Below are 10937 nucleotides of genomic sequence, written 5' to 3' on the forward strand. Positions count from 1 at the left end.
GGTGTTCTGTAGATTAAAGATGGCGGGTGATAGGTGATGAAATTGCCCGCATGATAGCAGCATGGTGCTCTATTGATTAAAGATGGCGGATGACAGCTGTCAAAAAAGCACGTGGCTTTGTTTCCCAACAAGAGCACGTGGAATTTTTCAATTTGCCGCCACTACATAGAGGGCAGCACGGTGCTCTCTTGATTAAAGATGGCTGCTGTCACGTGGAATTGTCTGCTACCACAGGTATCTAGCTAAAGAGGGCAGCACTGAGGTTTGCGATGCAAGATGGCTGCTGTCAAAAAGCATTTTTCAAATTATCCGCCACCACATTTCAAAGGTAAGTAGCTAAAGAGGGCAGCACTGTGCTCAAAGATGGCGGATGACAGCTGCACGTGGCTTTGTTTACCTCGCGCTAGTTAGGTTAAGTTGGTAGCACTAAGGTTTAGACCCGTCAAGATGGCAGCACTGTCGATGACAGGTGACGAATTTTGCAGCTACTGCGATATAGAGGGCAGCACAGTGCTTTGTGGTTTAAAGATGGCGGATGACAGCTGTCAAAACAGCACGTAGCTGTCAAAAAGCACGTGGCTTTGTTTACCTCGCGCTAGTGAGGTTAAGTTGGTACCACTAAGGTTTAGGTCCATCAAGATAGCAGTACTGAGGTTTGCGATGCGTTGTTGTCTGTCAAAAAGCACGTGGCTTTGTTTACAAATCTGTCAAAAAGCACGTGGCTGTCAAAAAACACGTGGCTTTGTTTACCTCATGCTAGTTAGGTTAAGTTGGCACTACTGGGGTTTAGGCCCGTCAAGATGGTAGTACTGAGGTTTGCGATGCGTTGTTGTCTGTCAAAAAGCACGTGGCTTTGTTTACAAATCTGTCAAAAAGCACGTGGCTGTCAAAAAGCACGTGGCTTTGTTTACCTCGCGCTTGTGAGGTTAAGTTGGCACTACTGAGGTTTAGGCCCGTCAAGATGGCAGTACTGAGGTTAGCGGTGCGTTGTTGTCTGTCAAAAAGCACGTGGCTTTGTTTATCTCGCGCTAGTTAGGTTAAGTTGGCAGCACTGGAAGAGGCCTCTGGCTGAGGTGGAGGAGGCCACTGGCTGAGGAGGAGGAGGAGGTGGCCACTGGGAGGCCACTGGCTGAGGAGGAGGAGGAGGCCACTGGCTGAGGAGGAGGCCTCTTCCGAGAGCCGGAGGAGGAGGAGGCGGCCGAACCCGTCTATTATACTACTTACCCCCCACCAACAGCGCGTGGCAACCCATCCAACTTCTGACCACGCCCAATGTTGTTTAACTTCGGAGATCTCATGGGATCCAGTGTTTCAACACGGGTACGGCCGTTGGCTATACGATTGTTATGACTTACAATTTGCTTTACGTCGCACCGACACAGATAGATCTTTTAGCGACGATGGGGTAGGAAAGGGATAGGAGTGGGAGGGAAGCGGCCATAGTCTAAATTCTAGGGAAACTTATTGCTGATTTGTTCTTCCTGTCCTTTTCCTATGTTTTCGGTTCAGTACTTCCTCTAGATTTGGCCCAGCTCTACGGGTGGATTTTCTTTCTGACGCCAATCCTATGTGGACGGATGTAGTCACTATTGCGTGTGTCTGTGGTTCTTGGTAAGGTGGTGTGGAGTGTTTTGTGTAGATGAGGAGGTCTGTAATGAGACGAACATAAATACCCTGTCCCAAAGTAAGAAGAAACAAACGCAGTTAATATCGCTGCCCCGGCAGGAATGCAAACCCGGACTCTCTGATACGAAGGCCAGTACGCTGACCATTCAGCCAAGGAGCCGGACTGCTTAATACTTTATGACCACGCAATTAATAGATTGCCTCATTAAAATTTAGCGCAAAAGTTTCAAGAACGTGATTTGGTAAATATTCAAGAATTAGTACGAAATTTCAAGTAGGTTATATTTAGAGAAAAATATCGCATAAATAATTTATTAAGTCAAACAATTTATGCACACACATTCACATGAACGGATCTGAAAGTAATTTATCGACGGCAGCAAAGAAAGGTAAGATGTTACTTTTCATCGGATACATCCTTAGTTTCTTTTTTTTTTTTTGAAACTAGTAAATTACTCTCAGAAAGGAGAGCTGATAAAAATAATTTGGGTTATTATACCTCTCATTCCTGTCCCGGAATTATATCATCTTTCCAGGAGCTGTTAACAGTTCGGGATGCACAATTGTCCAGGATTTGGTTAGGAATACACAAATCATGAATACCCTACTTAACTGTATAGGCAAACCTGCAGTTTTTAAATGTTTCCTTTAGAAAATAATTCTGACTGCACCGTGGACTGATCTCTATCAGGATCATGTGACAATAATATGTCGCAGAGAATTTTGCTGAATCCATTTATCGATATCAGTTTGTAATGTCCAAATTATTGCATTTAAGGGGCAGAACGACAGGTATAGCAGACAATCAAGTTTTCTTGGGCACTCGGATCCCTACTAATCACTTGTTAATGTTTGGTCAACTTCGTATGCAGACATAACGACAATGAAATACAAAATGCACAGGGCATTCACCACCTCGATATTGTACCGGGAAATAGTTATGGAGCCAGAGCATGGGAATGATCTCAGGTAGTGTGCGGTTGCGATTGGAGTCGGTACAGAGAAGAATGATTCCGTAGGGCGAATAATAGATGGTAATTAAAATTTTTGACAATATTTGTTGATGATCTCAAGCTAATCACCCTGCTTCCCCTTCATCGAAATTAAATTTCCAATTGATCTTTTCAGAATAAAATTGAGTAAATGAAATACATGCGCTGATACATCCACTCGATGTTAATAATGTTCAGAATAAATATAAGTTTTCTAAGATCTCAATACACCCTAAAGTTCATCTGGGATCTCTCATATAAACTCAAATTCAAAATAACACTCTGATCATAGAACTTCATTCAACCACTTGTTGATTTACCAAGATTTTAAACTGCAAATTAAATCCATCACTTGTGGTAAAAACCTAAAGTCTTTCTAAAATTATTAAACATAATATTAATTTTCACTTGCTTTAGCCATCCTATAGTTCAAATTAAATATTTTCAATCACTTGCTGAAGAAATCCTACAGTTGATCTTAGCAAATTATAGAAGATTGTTAAATAGTGCACTTGTTTTATGACAAGCTCTACAGTTCATCTAGTTATTGCGAAATGATTTCAGTTTACACAACTTCGAAGAGAAACCTAAAGTTCATTGAAATATGACTTGAAGTCTTGTTGGATGACTTCCTATAATTTCTACAAGCAGAATTCACACGATTAAAAATTACGAAGCACTTTTCGTTTGATCAACGCAGCACTGTTGAATGATTGAGTGCATTATTAAAAGGTCAGTTATTGTCTAAGTGTAATTACTCACTTGAGAAAAGGTAAAATGCACCTGTGTTCTGCTCATGAGAATGGATGAACTTCAGCTCTGCATTTGGGTGACTGGAGCTTCTGCAGCAAACAGCCTGGACTCGAACTCTGCACCAGCAGGATACCACGTTCCATCCCACGACGACACCACGTTTAATCCCTCGTATGTACCACGATTACTCCCTCGCTGGATACCCTCGAAGACACCACGAATAATCCCACGTTGGATATGACGTTCTACGTAGTGTGATATTACGGCACTTCGCCAAGATTTCCGGTTGTTTTTAAAAGAAATTTTGAATTACGGGAAAGTTCCATTGGCACTATACAGTGAGTTGGAGGACTATTAATTATCATTAACGAGTTGCATTTCACAGTGAAATAAGTCCTAAGGCACAGTTTGTACACACACTCTTGCACTATGGCATTAAATACGTGACTTGGAATAGCACAGTCTATGTCACAGTTCGAGCTATAAGTCAAGTTACTGTAGTAATAAAATGATTTCGCTTCTGCAGTTGAAAGCACAGTCTTTCACCGCACAGTTTATAAGACATGAAATGAGACACTAGCACAGTTCATAATAATCACAGATTATGTCGAAATTCAGTATAAGAATAACTATCACAGTCCGTTAAATACTCAAATAAATGTAATAAATATAACTTATAGAACAGTCTCTTGAATCCTAATATTCACTGCTTAAGTGGTTTCTATTAATGAGTTCTCATAACAGAGTTCGTATGACCTAATGTCATCATAAAATGCCCTTAATATTCAGTTATTTTCTTATGACACTAATGGAATGTTCAAGAAAAAACAAGAAATTTAGCCACACCCAGTCCTCTTAATTACTGAATATTTGAGTGGAATAGTACTTCAAATAGTTCACAATAGGAATTGTATACGAGAAATGCGTCTCAAAACTAATGAAATTGTCATTAATTGAAGGTTTGATTTATCACGCACAATTTCCTATTACGCTTGTCCTTGTAAATTATCACTACAGACTTCAAATATATGGGGAATTAACACAGTCCATAATAATGTCGAATGGTAAATTAAACACTGGTATTCTCAGTTCTACCTAACTGCACAGTCTATATCGCAAGATCACTTGTTCAAGAAATTCGTAACTCTTATACGACCAAACTCGGTTTGATAGAACTTTATAACATCTCACACGTCCACGATGCGGTTGAAACTTCACTTACTACGATTTCGCACAAATTCAAAGTTTTAGAACATGACTTACACATCTCTCGCGAGGCACGACGGAGCAGTATGACTTCTAGGCATGATCGAGTTGTAGATTTCAACTGACTATACCCTTGAGTCGTTGACCTATTTACATTCTGCTGGGAGCGAGCTTACTGGGTCAGGCGATATAGGGGTGGTTATGCAATCCAAACTTCCACTCGTCATATCATCTAAACTACTAGGTGGATTGATCTCAAAATATTGATCATTGTACATCTGAAATGTGGGATACATGCTGGTGTTTGTCCTATTTTTATTTGTCGAGTCGTTTAGCAGTTATAAAAATCATTTCTAGACGTTTCCATGGGGAGGTGAATTACATTGTAACCCCTTCAGATCTACGCCTGCCATCCGAGAACAAGTAATGGACTCCCTGCAACATTCTATACCATCCAGTAGCATTATTCGGAGACTACAGTAGTTGCAGCCGAACTGGGGAATTACCGTCCCATTCGTATGCTGCCGTTAACACCACAAAACAAATGACTGCGTTTGGAGAGATGCCATGAATCATGGACTGTTGATGAATGGTGTCGCATTATATTCAGCAATGAATCGTGGTACTGCGCTACTCTGGATGACCATCGCCTGTCAGTATGGCGGCAATTTGGGGAGATATTCCAATCTTCCAGTGTTTTGGAAAGGCACAGTGGTGTTACTACTAGCATCGTGGTGTGGTGAGCCAATCGGGCCACTTCAGGTCACGGCTGGTAGTGATTGAGGGAACTCTGACTGCACAAGTGTTCGTCATGGACGTACTGCGTCCTCATGTGTTACCTTTCATGCGACGGTATCGTGGTGCCATTTTTCAACAGGACAATGCTCGTCCACACACGGCATGTGTCTCTATGAATTGTCTGCGTGATGTTAAGGTGTTTGTGTGGTCAGCAAGATCGCCATATCGGTCCTGGATAGAACATGTGTGGGACAAGCTCGGATGTCAACTCCGTCCCAGTGCCAGCATCCAGGATATCAAAGACCAGTTACCAAAGTTGTGGGCCAGCTTGCCTCAGGGGAGCATACAACGACTTTGACACCCTTCCCAACCAAATCAGTGCATGCATGCAGGCTAGATGGGGTGTAACTTCATACTGATTAGTGAGCTCGTTCTGTCAAGTTCTTCGTAGATTTGACTAGATTTTTGAAATAACATCACATACCCTTTCAACACGTGAAGTTTCATTTCGTATTCTCCTCCGCTGCTGGCAGCTTCACCTTTCTTTGGGCTATCTTTTAAGTAGCGGAACTTGATTTCTATTCCTTTATATGTATGAAGTATATATGTTCTGTGTGTTTGCATGTCAAAAGGAAATACTGTTCAGACTGATTTCGATTTACTATTTGACTCCATTACTTGTTTCACACGTTTTGATTGCTTATACTAAGGAAACGAACGCCAAAGTGGCACTCTTCTTTCCACACTACCACCACTTGCCCATAAAATTCAGTGCCCAAGGAACCTCGTGAGCGCAATCACTGGATGGGCATAACGTGTATAGGAATATGATACTGTATAGGCTTTAGGGCTTAGGCCGTGTCAAGAAAATGAGGGGACATTTTTTACTTTTCGCAGAGAACTGTGTTCTGCGTCATCAGAAGAAATCTCGACTGTCCACGAGAAAGGCTTTTTAAATAATGACTCTTTAAATTTAGACGTTATAGTAGAAGTGGAAATGGCACGTTCATTCGCCAGCAGATGGCTCCCAGGACGCGGCACAGCGCTAGCCTTCCAAGCGGAAACTGACCGAACCATCAGAATCAGTCTAAGAGGTTCATATTACATGTGTACATAACATATGACATCGACAGGTGTGTGACATTGACACAAGCCTGCAATGAAACATCTTGCGATGAGGAACGCGTGAATTTGGAAAACACCGAAACGAAATAACAATGGTGAAGGGACAGGGAAGGGAACTACCTACGTAAATTCTTAATGGCTGGCAACCAGGTATTACCGGCTATCAATTAAGTAATTAAGCCAATTGCGTTTTTTCACAAAAGATACGCTCTGAGCAGTATTTTTCACAGCAGTTTACTACCTGGCAATTAGTGGCCGGGACTCCGCGGTCGATCAATGCAGAGCTGATAAGACACTGCAAAGTAAATGCATGCGAGACCAAGCCTGTGGCCGGGCATAGTGGCTCAGATGTTGAAGCACTGGCCTTCAGATCCCAAGTTGGTGTGTTAACCCTTTATAGGTTGCTGGTAAATATATTTACCACTTGGGTTGCCATAGAAACTGTTCAGATGGGAATACCCTAAGTGGCCGTAACTGTCTGCTTTCTAGTCTAGTAACGCTTTCTGGTAAGAATATTTACCACTTTTTTGAAACTCGCGCTTCACGGCTATTTGAATCGTTCCACTTCCAAAAGTGGTACATATGTTTACCAGAGAGCGCCACTTGAACTTCACTCGTGTAGGCATTGTGTTGACCATAAAACACAGCTCATTTTAAGCGAGATACTGGATTTTCCTGAATTATATAAGGATACAATATGTATTTTTGAATATTTTGATCATTTTGTTAACATAGACTACATATTTTGTGGTTAACTTTGAAAGATTTTATCAAAATAATCATTGGTCTACACATGAAGTACCAAGAAAGGCGAAATAATGTGCTCGTTTTGCATATTGATAGCGTGCTCATTTTCAATGCAATTGGTGATATAAATATCGGAAACAGACTTCAGAGCTTCTAGTTACATTTTTTACATGTGCCTCTTCCTAAAATATTGTGGCCAGCATGTTATATTCACTAATATGAAAACATGTAGCAAGACTGTGAGGTCGTGGATGTAACATTTTATCAGTCACAGGATGTATTAGCTTCCCAGATTATGAAAACTGGATTAATACCCAAAGAACACTTCATGTGTATTTCAGAAAAACATAAATTTAGTCAATCCGTATGATATTCAGTTCCTCTGAGTTCAGGGGCGTATACAGAAAATAATAATAATAATAATAATAATAATAATAGTAATAATAAATACATTTTTAGGGTAATTATGGATGTAAGAATAGACTGCCACATGCAGTGGCTAACACCAGGGCTTCCCATAGGGGAGGGGTGACAAATCAGACATTTATTGGGGGGATATATCACAAAATTCCCCTCTCTCCCCCAGGCACTTACCTGCCTGAATGCATGCTATTTTGTAAGATATTCTTATACTAACTTAGAAATTAATTTTAGACGATGGCTTGTTTTGAATCGTATTTTTTGTAAGGGGAACTATGTGCCTTAGTTCTATTAAAAATAATAAATAGAAGATGTAAAACAGAAATGTAGCCTATGTTCTTAGGTCAGTCTTTTCTGCCCATGACCCCATGATTCTAGCGCAATTTCTAGAGCCAGTGTGACATTTATAATTATATTCTCGTTCAATGCTTTCCATCTGCATTTTACACCTATTATTTGCAAAATACTGTGGAATGTTGTCATATAAGCAAAATGGTAAATGTATTTACCAGTGCACACTCAGTGGGAAAGAAATCCTAAATGCTCTCTGGTAAAAATACTTACCACCCCATATCACATAATCAAACAATGTACTGACTCAAATTTTGGTCAGAATCTAAACAGTAGTCCCTAATGACATGGTATTTAATCAAATAAGTAATATATTTTGTTCCCCAGGGTTTTGCCCTATAAAGTGTTAAATCCCGGCTCAGGCTAATGATGTTTGAAAGTATCTGAAGAATTGCCAGCTCGTAAAGGAACTCCTGCGGGAGAAAATTCTGGTATCGCGGGGTCTCCGAACACCGTAAAACCAATCTCATTCATTATTATTTATATGGGCGTGTGTCCTGAATATGAGGTTGATAAGACAAAGTAGCACTGCAAGATTAAAGAAAGCTAACCCTAAATGTATTCTAAATAATACACTAATATGAAGAACTAGAACAACTCTGAGTGAAATGAATGTTACCCAGTCTTGGCACATTCTTTTTCTTCTTCTTACTATTATTTGCGAACTGACCTCTTAGGATCACACTACAATTTAAGTTTTTTCTTCTCTGAAGTTTACTCTTCCTCCAGTACTCCTTCATGTGGACGCTATGCTGTTTCTTCTGTTCATCCATCTTCCCGTCTTTGCAGTTCCTTCGACTTGAAACCCTTCCAAATTTTGCATCATGGTCCGAAATATTTTCTTGTCCAACATCTGAACTTCCTGGATGTTGGACTTCTCTAGTTATTCAGAAACTTCCTTAATCCATGCCGTCGTTGCCATCTTGTTCCACAGGTAGTCGAATAACTCTTTGGATGGTCTGGTTTTGTCCATTCTGTACAAATGTAGAAATAATAACCTCCTCTTTTTCGTGGTCTCTGAAATTTTCTCCACATTTTTGCAGACTTAATATTGTTGTTCCGAAGTTTCCACTCGGTTCCAGTCTGGATTAGGCCCAAGATATTCTGTATTCTTCTTCTTTCTAGGATCTCCAGTTTCTCCAACTGGTAATTCGTCGAGAGGCATTCGCTGGCATACAGGTATCCTGTTTTACTACACTTTTGTAATGCCTTATTTTGGCATTCCATAAGATTCATTTCTTGTTGTAGATATTTTTAGTTAGTCTGTAAGCTCTCTCCATTTTTGAGATACGATCATCTACAGCAGCTTTCTCTAGTCCGTTCTCTTGTATGATTTCACCGAGATATTTGAACGTTTTAACCCTCTGAATCAGCCCAATCTCTGTTTCAAGGAATTGTGGTCCATGGTTGTCAATCATCATGACCTATTTATTTATTTATTTATTTATTTATTTATTTATTTATTACCGATTGCGGTTCACTTCCCGAGGAAGCAGAACAATGTTTTCGCGAAATATAAAGTTTCTCTTGTATTTCGTCTCGTTTCATATAGGTTAAACCCATTAGTAGAAATGCATTTATTTCTGCTTCCCCCATTTAGAGGCTGCCAATAAAACAAAGCTGAAGTCAAAATGCCCGCACTAGTCATCAGCAGCAGATCGCGTTCTTGTTGCTCTAATTCCACTAAACCGAGTGAGTTGGTCGTGCGATTAAGGTCGCGCAACAGTGAGCTTGCATTAGGGAGATAATGGTTTCGAACCCCACTGTCGGCAGCCCTGAAAATAGTTTTCCGTGGTTTCCCATTTTCACACCAAGTAAATGCTGGGAATATAACTTAAATAAGACCACGGTCGCTTCCTTCCCACTCCTAGAACTTTCCTCTTCCATCGTTGCCATAAGATACATCTGTGTTGGTGCAACGTACACCAAATAATAATAATAATAATAATAATAATAATAATAATAATAATAATAATAATAATAATAATAATAATAATAATAATGTGGCCCTTTCTGGCAGTGAACACTTGATGTAATTTTCATATTTTTGCTCATAAGAATATGATTGTGAAGATTCTGAAAGATAGAATTTTAGGACTCATATTTTATCTCTCCATTACCCTTTAACAATATTAGGGCCCTAGGTTCCTTTTACTTGCTTACCTGAAAGGCTTCATTTTAAATATTTACGTGTCATCGACTCGAATGGCTATTAGTTTTTGCTCAATCACGTTGTTTACTTTAACCCAGCACGTCTTCCACCTCATGAAATGTTAAACATTGCCCGGAGATGTGTCTGTTTCGTCAAGTGTTTACTGAACACACAAAACGCTCACGCTGGAATCGACTAGTCTCAACGTAGGAAGTTTATCGACACGAGAGAAAATAAACTCGTGCCGCAGTAGCGAACATTCTTTTACTTCAGACACAAACTTTGGTTATGAACTTCTATCAAACCACAGGCAAAGGTCAAGCATTGAAACTTAGTCATACTGTCAAGCACCAAGAGACAATAACTCCAGCGATAAAGCTCTTTACATCAGGATGTTAAATGATTGTGTGAAAAGTAATTCTGAAATTTCTAACAGTTACGTTGTTAGTGGGACGTAAAGCCAATAACATTATTATTATTATTATTATTATTATTATTATTATTATTATTATTATTATTATTATTATTATTATTATTATTATTATTATTGTGAGATTAGACGAAATATCATCGAGAATTTTATTATAATAAGAATATAGTGTCAAAATGCAATAGAACTGATTATTTTTAAAAGGGGATTTATCATGAAGCGTAAAATGTTCAGCAACCTAAGAAATTAAGATATAGCAGGGCTGAGTGGAGCCTCCGTAGCTCAAGCGGCAGCGCGCCGGCCTCTCACCGCTGGGTTCCGTGGTTCAAATCCCGGTCACTCCATGTGAGATTTGTGCTGGACAAAGCGGAGGCGGGACCGGTTTTCCTCCGGATAC

Source organism: Anabrus simplex, chromosome 3, assembly GCF_040414725.1.
Source record: "Anabrus simplex isolate iqAnaSimp1 chromosome 3, ASM4041472v1, whole genome shotgun sequence".
Lineage (NCBI taxonomy): Eukaryota > Metazoa > Arthropoda > Insecta > Orthoptera > Tettigoniidae > Anabrus > Anabrus simplex.